General features: G+C 39.8%; 1 protein-coding gene across 4 annotated transcripts in view; it reads right to left on the reverse strand.

The window, feature by feature from the left end:
• Positions 1-1,400: 1,400 nt before the first annotated feature.
• Positions 1,401-12,694, reverse strand: part of cdk14 (cyclin-dependent kinase 14) — a 206,269-nt gene continuing 194,975 nt past the window's right edge. For 2 of the 4 annotated variants that reach the window (XM_046045396.1, XM_046045393.1), the window contains exon 14: positions 1,401-4,872. The gene's annotated coding sequence lies outside the window, so the exon portion shown is untranslated. The remainder of the gene's footprint in view (positions 4,873-12,694) is intronic. The other 2 variants (XM_046045391.1, XM_046045395.1) reach the window with 1 other exon arrangement.

Here is a 12,694-nt window from a genome sequence, read left to right on the forward strand (position 1 = left end):
AGATTCAAAACGAGGGACGAGATTTACATTTGTAAGGATGGGTAGTTTGCTTTCCGTCAGGCAAAGCAAGGTTATATATATATATATATATATATAAAATATTCTATCATTAGGGCAAAGCAAGTGCATAAATGTGACCATACAGGCTGGAATGTGGGGCAAACTGATTTTTCTTTAAAGTGCATTTTCAAAACGCTACTGGGGAGAGTCTAGCCCATAATTATTTACTTTGCCTCTACTACCCTCTATGGTCGAAGAAGCTGGACTGTCACGGTAAAATGTCTAAGCGCTATAAGGCTCCAATTCGTTCTCTTACTTGCTTTTCTTCCTTTAAAAGGACAGATTCATATATTTTCAAGTCCACCTTAATTCAGTACTCACATGTATGTTGAAAGAGTTATGGGTTGCTGTAATCATCCCTCCTCACTACACTGGTTGTGCAGTGATTCCCTCGTCAAGTGACTACACAAATAAGGAAAACAAAATTCACATACCTTGTTCTTTGCAAAAGTTCAGTCAAAACTAATATTTCCATCCAAATGTAGCACAACTTTGAACCTGATTTCCAGATAATTTAAACTTTCTTGTGTGGATTAACGTGCATTTCCAGCCACTACTGTTATGTAAAGTTTAGGAGTTGCAAGTATCAAAATAAACAATTGGCACTAATTCTCCAGTCTAATACCATTAATTAATGTCAACCTCAAACTAACAACATCATGTGTAAAACGTGATGGAAATGTATGTTTGTTTCTTCATCACTCCACACAGCTCTGATGTTCTTGTCTGCTGGCATCTTTTGTCTCTGCAGTGGAGCTAAAGCTTCAGCACGGCATGATTTATTTGTCTGTTTCTATTGCACTTGGTCACATTTTGTTTTTGTTGATACATTTGACATACCTTTTTGCACCATTTTGACTTATTAACAAGTAACAAGTGTAACTAAAGGCTAATTAGGTGTTTTTTGACCACTAGAGGACAGAAAAACCACAAAGAACATCTCATCGACGAGCTCTGATCAACATATGTTTTTATGGCTAACAGGTTAGCAAGCGACTATCGGCTTACATCTCCAGCAACAGAACAACATGACCCATCCCAGCCATCTGATAAATAGAAGGCCAATATTGCTTGTCATTTAGGCTCTGGTTTGGTCCACCTTCTCTTTAGAAAAATATCTATCAATAAACGTAAACGCGGCCGGCCCAACTAAGGTAACAACTTGATTCTGCTAATTCAAGACTGCTGAAGCGTCATATTATAGCCGAATTTTGGAATACATTTTGGCGCTGAACCATTTCTTACACTGCAGTCACGCTATGAAAGTATCACTTCATGGTCTTAATGGAGAAGAGGAATGATTACAATGTGTGAGTGTTGCATTAAGATAGACATGAAAAAATCCAAAACAACCCCCCCCCCCCCAAAAAAAAATTACAACAAAAAACACTGCTTCCCACAAACTCTTTGCAGGTTAAAAACCCTATTCTTAAATGTGACAGACCATCTGGAGGGGGACATGAAGGGGCTGCAGGTTTATACTGTACTGTAGCTGATAGGACTAGATGGGTGTGGGAAGTTTATCCTAGCAGGCAAGACATCTATATTGTAAATATGAGTGTGTGTGTGTGTGTGTTTAAGTGGCCGACATGATAAATATCCACAGTTTCCAACTCTTCATGGTGTCACATTTGCAGCCTCATCTCTTCGGTTAATCAACAGTGCAGGGCCAATATTATTGTTTCAGTTGATTTCAAACCGATTGAAATCTAAGAGGAAGCCATTGTATTGATAGTACTTCACAATTGTCACCAAACGTCTAAACTGCAATAATATTCAGATAATTTCACACAACATCAAAAGAAAGAGCAAAATGCAGTATCAACATCTTTGCAGATGATACTGTTATACAGCTGACCTTTGTCACGGTGTCATAAAAAGTTCCAAAACATTTAGAACATGTTGAGGGGCACACATATGGGGGACGTCCATGCACGAGAGCACAAGTTGGTGATGAAGGGACTCATAGATCATGAGCACCTACATTTCACATACTGCACACACACTATCACACACCGCAAAGGACTCACTCCATTCACTTGCTTAATTTGTCTGATAAGGAAAGCTCCAAATAAGTCTTCACATTTGACTCATGAACTGAACAAACAGAATATTGCCGAACCTTTGATAATATTAGATAAAGTGAAAGGGAGGATTGTCTTGGGCCAGATCAAACAATAAGCCACACAGCCTATTGGTGTTCTACCTTTTTTTGTACATTAGCTCATATGCAAGGATGGAAGCACCAATGCTTAGCTATTGCCCATGTTTTTATACACTCATGCACACTAGCACACATACAAATCTCTATCAGACACACACACTTACAGTTTTTGTCAATTACGGTATTGCGTACTGTATATTCTAACACACACTGGTTCGTGCTCTCCCTGTTGTTATGTGTTATGTTACGTGTGCACCGTCAACATCTCATCATCAGCAGATATTTTTTATGTTAGAGCGGCATTTCAGCTGCAACACAAAACTCATATCAGGCAGGTCTGGTTACATGGAGGTCCATTGGAAACATTAAGAATCCTTATTACAAGTATTCTACAACCAGGGTCTTACTTTTGCAGTTTTGGCCATCATTCTTAAGGGTTATGATAACAGTTTACTCGCAAAATTTTATTTCGCAATGCAAATATTGAGTCCGCTATAATACTCTATTACATTGCAAATATTATAACAGTCTAAACTAAATTATTTTGAAGAAAAAAAACAAAGGCAAATGTGAGCATTATTAGCTTATGGATGTATTATGATGGCGCTCTGTGCATGTGCCAAAATATTTTATCTCTTTAGTACGTACCAGCCTTAACTTGCCTCAACTTTTATCTATTAGTAATTAATGCACACGGTTTTACAATGAAGATCTCAGCAATGCTATTTGTGAGTGAAAAAGTCTGATAAATGATAGCCAAAAACTATAAAAATAAGGCTCTGAAAAATGCATGCCCTTTGAACATGTGGAAATGTGCAACCTTAACCCACCCAGGCCGGCAGATGAGGAGAGAAATACAACTGCTCACCTCCTGTTTCCTACTTCCTACTATATGTGCGCTTTAGTGTTTAAATCAGACCAAAATGGTGAGTTACCACAGTTAGTCAGCTAACAAGTTTACATTATGATAGCACAAAATCAGCTACATGTACCATTAATTAAATAATAATTTCAACCTTTAAAATAGATGCAAGTTAACCACGTCTTAACTGCAGAGTCAGGAGAGTTGTACATTTAACATAAAAGTAGCTGTCAAAGAACCACGGACCTCCAATATGGCTACCAGAGGATGTGTTACAGCACCTGAAAGCCATGGCTTGAGACTAACTGCGTCCTGTCATCCTGGGGATGAAAATGTGTTTGGGACAAAGACAAATATTCTGTAGGACGCCTCTAGGACGAAAGGGATCGTGTGTGTGTGTTTATTTATTACGATCACTTAGCAAATGATAAACTAAACCGACCGAGTGCTGACTACAACGGAGGCCGTCTTCTCATGCTGTTACGAAAGTCATGCCGGATTCACACAGGAGGCTGGCTGCTCACCTGTTCCCGCGGTACAGGTCCATTGATTCTCTCAGTGACAAACAGCTTGCTGATCTCTCAATTGCACAGTGTAGGCTAGCGTTAAGCGCTACACACCAATCTTCTCACGCAGTGAAAAACAAATCTATATTGTGAAAACATCGACTAGCAGACTTGCTGGTAGAGTTTTGCATTAAACATCTATAACCTGAAGCACAATCTGGCTCTGTTTGGGACTGTGAGCGGCAGAAGTCAATATGAGGATTTGCGCTGAGATGTCTGCGTGATTGGCAGTGTTGGTTTTGGTTTTTACCTCCGACGAAGTGCAGTGCACTTGTTTCATTCAGTAGAGTCTGAAGGGGAGCAGAGTATAGGTCAGGTAGACCTTTTAAAAATATTGTGAATTCTCATTAAATAATGATGTTAGTCATTATTACGATTTTCTTCTGGACATTTAAGAGAACAAAGATATGTGAGATTCTGAATATGCAGAATGCTTTGAACATGAGCAGAAAACCTGCTGAAACAATGTCTAGGAGTTTATAACCGAATTGAAATTAAATAATTTATCATCGAGGTAAAAAGGTGTCCCGACTTCAGGACGGTTCAAATTGTTTTTCAGGACGGTTCAGGGACGGAGGTGAAAAAAGTTAGTCTGGAGCCCTGCTTCCACTTTTGATATTATTGTTGTCTGCGCTTCCACAAATTCTAGTTGAACCTGGTTAAAAAGAAATGAAAGTCTTTAGGACAATTTTTTTCCTTCTGAACTGAGAGCATTGTTTTTGTTTTATAGATACAGATTTGCTTGTATGCATGGCTCCAGTATGTGTTTGTTGAGTTATGTGTCTTTGCAAGAGCAGTGTGGTGGTGAGAAGACGAAACAATATTAAAACTGTCCATTATATAGTTTCTAGATGAGTATATCATACATACAAATATACATTCTTAAATAGGAGGCTAGTTACAAACACAAAACACAATATGTACCAATAGTAAAGTCCTTTTGTTTATACTGTGACAATGATATATGAGTTATTGGAACATTATAAAAAGTAAACAAATGATAGCCTGAAATCTTAGGTACCTTTCATAATGCACACATGCATTCATAACTATACTCAATGCTCACTCTCTTTCTCATGTACACACACACACACGCACACGCGCACATATTGTGAAGGTAATAAATAAAGAGAACTGGGGCTCTTTCATTCGTCTGGATCCTCCATCTCAGCATCTTGTCTTCATCTTGTATTTTTTTTTTTTTTTTACAGAACAGCCACCTGAAACACAGAGACATAACACACATTCTGTCAGTAACACAGTCCTGACAATTGACATTCTAAAAAATACCAAACAAATGTCACATTTTTATGTTCCCTTGTTGCTTGGAATCAAAAGTCAGTTGACACAGTAATGAGCGCATGGGTCAAAGTTTATTAGATGTGCTGTCATTGTGTGAAGGTAACACTGTGAGTGCTTGTTGGATTGAGCAAGTGATCAACTGTCCCATTTACTCTTTAGTGAAATGATTTTGTGAGTCATGACCAAAACTGAAAATCTCAGTTAATGAGTCATTTTATGATGTACTGAAACAGGATTATACTGCTGCTATTAACGAGTTCTCCAGATTTTTGATGTTCTTACTCAAGTCTGGTCTCGTCTCGAGACACTTTCTTTCAGTTGACTTGTCCTTTTTGGAAATTGTGGTCTTGCCTTTGCTTACATGCTTTCTTTCCAGATGTTAGATGAGAAGATTGATCTGTCGTCTTTCTGTGACTAGCTTAGCAGAAAGGTTGGAGGGTGGGGTAAACAGCCTTGCTGACTCCAATGTGAAAACAAAGAGTTCACTTCTAAAGCTTATTAATCAATATGCATGCCTTGAGCATTTTGTAGGCCTTCAATTAAATGGTTTAGCTCCTATTTGACAAATAGGAGTTTCCCTGTCACGTTGGGTGACTTCTCATCATCTGCTCCTCTCTATTGCGGGGTGCCCCAGGGTTCAATTCTTGGCCCCATCCTGTTCTCTTTATATATGTTGCCGTTAGGGGCTATAATAGACAAGCAGAACCTGTCATTTCATTGTTATGCAGATGACCTTCAAATTTATCTGCCTATGAAACCTAATGACAGTGTTGCACTAAACTGCCTAAACTGAGTGTATTATCTTAAGTACTAAATGCATGTCAAACAATCCAGCTTTAAGTCTGGGAGCTTTGACTTAATGCGCTAGGAAAAATATAATATAAGCAAATATTTGGGTGTGACATTCGATTGCAGCATGAAATTTGACAAGCAGATTAGCAATGTTTTCAGAACGAGCTTATTCCAACTTCGTCGACTGGCTAAAGTAAAGCCTTTTCTTAACAGGCAAGATCTAGAAAAGTCTATTCACACTTTTTATTAGTTTAAGGCTAGATTAGTGCAATGTCAAACATCCATCTCGCGTCTTCAACTTGTGCAAAATGCTGCTGCCCACTTTTTAACAAATACATCCAGAAGTGCACACATCACTCCTGTTATATTTACACTACACTGGCTTCACTACGTGCCTATTCAGAGACCAAAACTTGTGCTCTGCAACCATATCTGGCAAACTGCGCTGTAGGCAGTGACACAGCAGTGAAGTTCTGGGTGGATGGATAAATTGTTAATCAAGAAATGATTATTGACTTGGCCTTTCATCTTCTTCTTTACATGCTTTGAAATTGGGAGTTTGGCTGCTTTTCAACAACATTCCTGGAGGTTCAGCAGTGATGACATTGATGACCCCTGTGGTGGATAATGTCACAGAAGGCCTACTCCGAATCTCACTCCAAATTAATGTAAAAAATGTGGCAGCCCTGCAATTAAGACCAACAACTCATTACCATAATTTGAATTTATTTTCCTGACTTGACTGTCTTGGCTCCATTTGGTTTTGACATAAACTCCACTTTGCTTAGTCCTGGTTCACGTATACAACTTCAGTGTTAACTAAAAGTACAGCACTTCCAGAGTATGTTATCTTTATGGCACAGCACCATTCCAATAAATGTCAACCATGAAGAGTAAACACTGAGACATGGAGATGACAAGACAAAGACAGAATGGAGGATTTAAGGGGGTTGAAGAGGAGGAGGAAGTGGAAGATGATACTTGAGGATGCCAAGGAAGAGGGAGTAGAGGATTGGGAGATGGAGAGAGTACATGATAAGGAGGTGGAGAGGATGAGGAGAGATAAAGCAGAGAAAAAGGAGGAGGAGAATAGGATGAAGATGAGGAGGGAGCTGTGGACTACTTAATTATTCATTGCCTCTGTCAGGTCCCTCCCTACCAAGACTTTACTCTTTACCACCTCATATGCTCTTCCTTTCTCTCTTCCCCTCTCTCTTCCCTGTCTCGCTATGTCGTCCGCCCAGCCTTTTGTAGTCAGTTCCCAGTGGAAGAAGACTTTTATTCACCAGGAATCTCAAATGTTGGATGACTGCCTTGTTTATCTGCTGCTCCTGTAGCGTTCCGGTTCTAAAAATACATACATAATGTGTCTATGCACTTGCATGTACATGTATTTCTGGACTGAAAGGACAGTAGATCCATGTGCATACACAAATGTATTTAGGAATATGTACTTTAAGTACTATAAACTTAAAAAATTAAAGGTTAGAAAAGTTTTAATATTTTACACAGGGCTCCTCTACAAGACAGACCCATGCAGGAGCAACCTTAGTACCCTTGCAATTTATATAGTTCCTTAGTGGTGCATAATACCACACATAATTGTAATAAAACAAATTTCCACACAACCGTATCCCATCTGGGTCTGGAGCACAAGGGCAGCTTTGTGAGGTTGGTATTCTAGCTTTAACTGCAAGTCTCTTGAAGTATAAAACTGCCTTGAATGAACATTTATCTTCTTCATGATGTATGAATTTCCTGTTAAAACAGGATGTGTGGAGGAATCATTCTAAAATTTTAACCAGTGGGATGACCAACAAAAAGAAGTGAGGAGTGAGAGGAATGTTAAGCTGCTTAAGAAAGGTTATTGCAAAGTGTGATGTATAAAATATAATAAAGAAGGAGGTTAATGGTACCATTTACATGCTATCATCTTCATTTAACACATTTATTCCTTCATTTTCTGATGTCATTTTTATTTCTACCCAGTTGTCATTAACTTCGTTTTGGTATTCAGTGTATCTTTATGGCCCTGTGCACCCACACAGGTGTTTTCAGTTATTCTGGCTGCATAGTCCTCTGCTTAGGTTGAAGGCAGGTGGAATTACGTAATGTTGCCAGGCCTCATGTACTATTATGAACGATAAAGGTGTAATTTCTCCTTCCCTAACACATGGACCAAAGCCAACAGAGAGAGAGATGCCAGTAGTTCTGTGAAGATGTCTGCTCAGCCAAAATAATTAAAATCTCCAGTGTGGTTTACCATGACTGCAGGGCCTTTAAAACCAGTTCCAGGTCTGAACAAATCTTACAATTGTCTTCTCTGCACATGCAGAGCCCGGTAAAAAATAGAAATTGTATTTTCAATGCATCTCCATTTTGTTGTCCAAAACCAGGAAGATGGCCATTTTAATAAGTGATTGTTTTGAAAGGTATCTTGTTGCTTGTAGTTACATTGTCCTTGTTTTTCCTTTCTAGATGCAGAAGACCTAAACTAATGGAGCTTTTCATGTAAAAACAGTTAAAAGCCACCGCATCAACTGTGAAGGTCACGGTCACTGAAGCACTGTACCTCTGTGTGTGAGCAGATACAGTGTATCCTCACTTCACTGTCATCCACTCTATAAACCAACAAGGAATTCATTGTCTTAAGGGGAGCTGATGTACTAGGAACAGATGTAGGCTTCGCTCTCTTGGGATCAAAGAGCACCAAGTAGGTGTGTGTGTCTGTGTGTGTGTGAGTGGGTGTTTGTGCGTGTCAGGGGGTTCCACTTGGGAAGCAGATGGAGCTGGTGGGTGGGTTTTGTGGGGAGGATTTAGCAGGCGTGGCCAGCTGCTGGCTGTCCTTTAATAGAGATAGTTCCACCCCCCCCCCCAAAACGAAATCCTTAAAATGCTCTGTGTTGGGACAGACAGATACACGACAAAAGAAAGAGGAGCAAATGGAAAAGGGGGGAAATGCAGAGAGAAACAAAACCACTATCAGAAGCAGCAAGTTACACTGCTCTGCATTTTTGAAACGTGGAAGAGATAGCAATAGTTTTGAATAAAACCACTGTTATTCAGTCATACACTGGTACTGCCTGAAAGCAAAACTTTCTGCACGTACAAATTCCCCAGTCAGGCATAGTTATGTAGCAATTACATATACTGCTAAATATTTGTTCAAAATTCTGTCTTGATAAAAACACAACTTTTTTAGGGTTCTCAGTATGTCTGCAAATGTGTGTTTGATGTCTGATTTTGAAAATACTGATTCAATGAGGAGATCCTTTCAGGAGTTAGGTCAGGTGTTTTGGAGCATGCTTTATTCATTTAGCTTTCCTTGCTTATTAGCGATTTCTGCACGATTGTGTCTTCAGCACTGGTCTTTCTGCTGAACCTGTACAGGAGTTTGTGAATAAAGAGAACACAATGTGTGCAGGTATAAGGGCTCAAATTAAGGTCTCTAAATGTGACCAAAGGTGCAGCCCAGGGTTTAGTTCTGGGGCCAATTCTTTTTAACCACTTCGTAATAGTGTTGCTTTGTATGTTTGTGTGTGTTTATGTTCCACAAACAATCAACAATTCATATACCAATGTCTTACAACTACTAAATTAATAATATTGTGATATTCAGTGTGATCAATTTTATGAATGTATTTATCAATTTTATGAATTTTGTTTTAGTATTTATATCTATGGCAATCTATAGCAATGTCGGTCAGTTGTGCCACCACTTTGGTCACCAACACCTATTGGATGGATCGTCATGAAATTTTGTACAGACATGCATGGTCCCCAGAGTCCTATTGACTTTGGTGATCTTGACTTTACCTCTAGAGCCACCATGAGATTGGTGATTCAGGGTAAATATTTCAATAAATGTTTACAATGGAAGAATGAAGTTGTTCATGGCTCTGATGGCTGATCCAACAGCTCTCTGCTCTTTGTGGGGCAGGTGAAAGTTCAAAAAACAGGATCCAGGAAATCTTGCTTGATATTAAATGGTGAAGACAACCATGGGAAAAAACAAGGCACCCCATCTTCAAGTAAAATAATAAAATAAATGTATTCTCCGAGCATATAGGCAAACAGAGCAATGTGTATCAACTACTATGGATTGCCATGAAATCTGCTGCAGATATTTGAGGTCCCTAGAGGATCAATTCTAATGACACCTGCCATCGTGAAGTCCCATCGGCATCAGCTGTAGTTTTTGTTTAGTGCTAATTAGCAAATGTTAACAATCCAACATGCTAAACCAGGGGTTCCTAGCCTTTCTGGCAATCCGACCCCTTTTTGAGGTTGAAAATATTTCGCGAACCTCCCCCCTCCCCCCGGATCAGACAGAATGTACTTTTTGCAGTGAGAGACCTCGTGTTTTGGCCAACTGCTGCGCCTTGCGTTTTCAAAAGAGCGCTCTGGGCAGAAAAGTGCCCAACCTTATTCGAGTTATTTTCCATTGTCCGATCTAATGAATCAGTTGTGCTGACGGAAGTTTACAGTTGCTTGGATTGTCCGGAGACTGTAACAAACTGTCACTGTCCCTGACTCATCCTAAAATAAGCCTTAAACTGACCATCATTAAGATGAACTGGTAGGCTAATACCAGGATCTCCCTTTCCCTGTCTCCTGCGTGTTTGTAGGCTACACCTCTCACACTCAAACAGTGCCAGAGCAGGTTCCTTCCGTTTGTCTATTTTATTAATAGCATATGTTTTTAACAACAAAAGACAGACCTGTGAGTTGTGATCAAGTTTCTGATAATATGACAGTTATTAGCAGCAAACCAAAAATTACAGATCGCTGGCGCTATAATCTTTGAAGAAGACCGACAGGACAGTGGTTGCCTAGCAACATGTTAAAACCGCAGCGCTTTGCTCTATTCTAAATTCAACCAAAAAAAGGACATTGCTGTGCGCCTCGTGCTTTCGAACCTGCAAAGCGCCCAGGGGGGTCCCGACCCCCAGGTTAAGAACCACTGTGCTAAACTAAGGAGGTGAACATGGTAAACATTATATTTTCTAAACATCAGCATGCAACCGATTACACTTTTCTACCCTCTTCACACAACAAAAATGATCGACAGAAGTCTTAACTATGCATGTGCACAGCCAGAAAAAATGATTTATCAGATCATATCAACAATAAGGCCTGAATTTTTTTTTTTTTTGACCATTTCTCTTGAGCTAAAAAAAACAACTTTTTTTCTCTACTGAAATGCAGAATCCTACCATGTTCTGTTTCAAATCATCTCTTCTCTCACACAACTTTTGTCCCTGATTTCTGATCGATCAAAGAGCTGTCACCATCACAGGAGAACCTTTATAAGCCCCAGGTGGGCAGCAAGGAGGCTGACATTGAGACATGGCTTTACATGCACTTCAGTAACCTGGATATTGCTGGCTTTCTGCTGTAACCTGATTTCTGAGCGATGTAAACAATATGTCGGAGTTTCACCCATGTGCCGCATGACTCTACACTGTTTCTCAAACCACCTTAGTGAATCAGACTGACAGACTCGCACCCCCTCCTCCCATCCACCCATGCCCCTGAAGCCCAGGGGTCATGACATCTGACCCCTCTCCCTGAAGAGAGGTCCCGTTATGTCTGATATTGCTCAATGAACTGAGTCAGACGGCCCTAAAATGTCACTCACTGAACACCCCGAGCTGGGAAGGTGCTAATGGTTTAATAAGATGCTTTATTATGGCTCCATATGTGTGTGTCTGTGTGCGTGCACATTTATGAATGTGTGTGTGTTTGAGAAGAAGGGCTTGAATAGGCTTTTGTTGTTTATGAGTGAGTATATGTGAGGGAATTCATTTGGAATAATCTGAATGTTTTTTATCCCCACTGGAACTTGACTTGACTTGGAAGTTTCCAGTGACTTTTGGAGGAATGTGGTGTTGTGGCCAAGTCTGTGTTGATCTACTACAAACACTCTACTGTCTCTCCAGTGTACTGATAATTATCATAGGCAGGGAGGAATAGACAGTAAATGCTCAAGTTAACTGCTGAACATCCCAGGCGACCGTTTCCACATGCAGTGACACACACAAACACACCGTGAGTTTTTTTCCGCAGCTTGTTGGCTGTTCTGACTGCTTACATTAATCAAGACAAAACTCACAAACTGTTTGTTTAGTAGAAACCTGTTAATACAGAGGCTACTTAGATCTATTTAACAAGGTAAGAACTCTGTTTGCTCTGGTTTCTCAGGTAATCCAGTCTGGATTAACTTTTAAAACTAACACAGTGGTATACAGACAGGCCTGGGTCTAAACATCTGCTGCCTTCTGCAGCACTAAGCCTGGTCTTGTGCCAGTGCTGGGGAAATCCATGCAGCCCATCTGTGACGCAAAACAGGAGCCTACAAAGAATTAGTGGCCACAAAGGTGAGAGGAAAGGAAGATAAAATGAGCTAAACAGAGAATTAAAAGATGCAAGGACTAAACAAGGCCACAGTAAACATTACAATGTTTTGCATCCATTTAAGTGCGTTTATGTTCTGCTCAGTTCAATTTCTGTGGTGAGCCAACATTGATGGGATGGAATTTTACTGAGGCATTTGCATTGTTAAATCACATTTTTACAAGCCTTTTAAACAATATAATTTAAATATAAACAAGCCTAAATAGAATATTGGTGTATGTAATTGTTTACTGTAAGAACGCAACCTAATGGACACATCATCTCAAGATAATGGCCTGTAAAAAATGATTAGCAACCACAGCCACTGCGTAATCACAGTGTTGGAGAATTTGAGAAGATTAATGTAACACAGGGACGGTCAATGGCAAGGTTTTCTCCTTACAAATACTGCATAAAAATGTACATGGGAATTCATTCAGAGTGGCAATTAAAGCTGGTATCTGTGGCTTTCCCAGCTCTGTTACTCTCTGCAGCAATGACAGGTCTACAGCAAAGAAGGCAGAGTTGCTGTGGAAGAGGGGGGGGGGGGGG

The sequence above is a fragment of the Micropterus dolomieu genome, linkage group LG03, assembly GCF_021292245.1.
Source record: "Micropterus dolomieu isolate WLL.071019.BEF.003 ecotype Adirondacks linkage group LG03, ASM2129224v1, whole genome shotgun sequence".
Lineage (NCBI taxonomy): Eukaryota > Metazoa > Chordata > Actinopteri > Centrarchiformes > Centrarchidae > Micropterus > Micropterus dolomieu.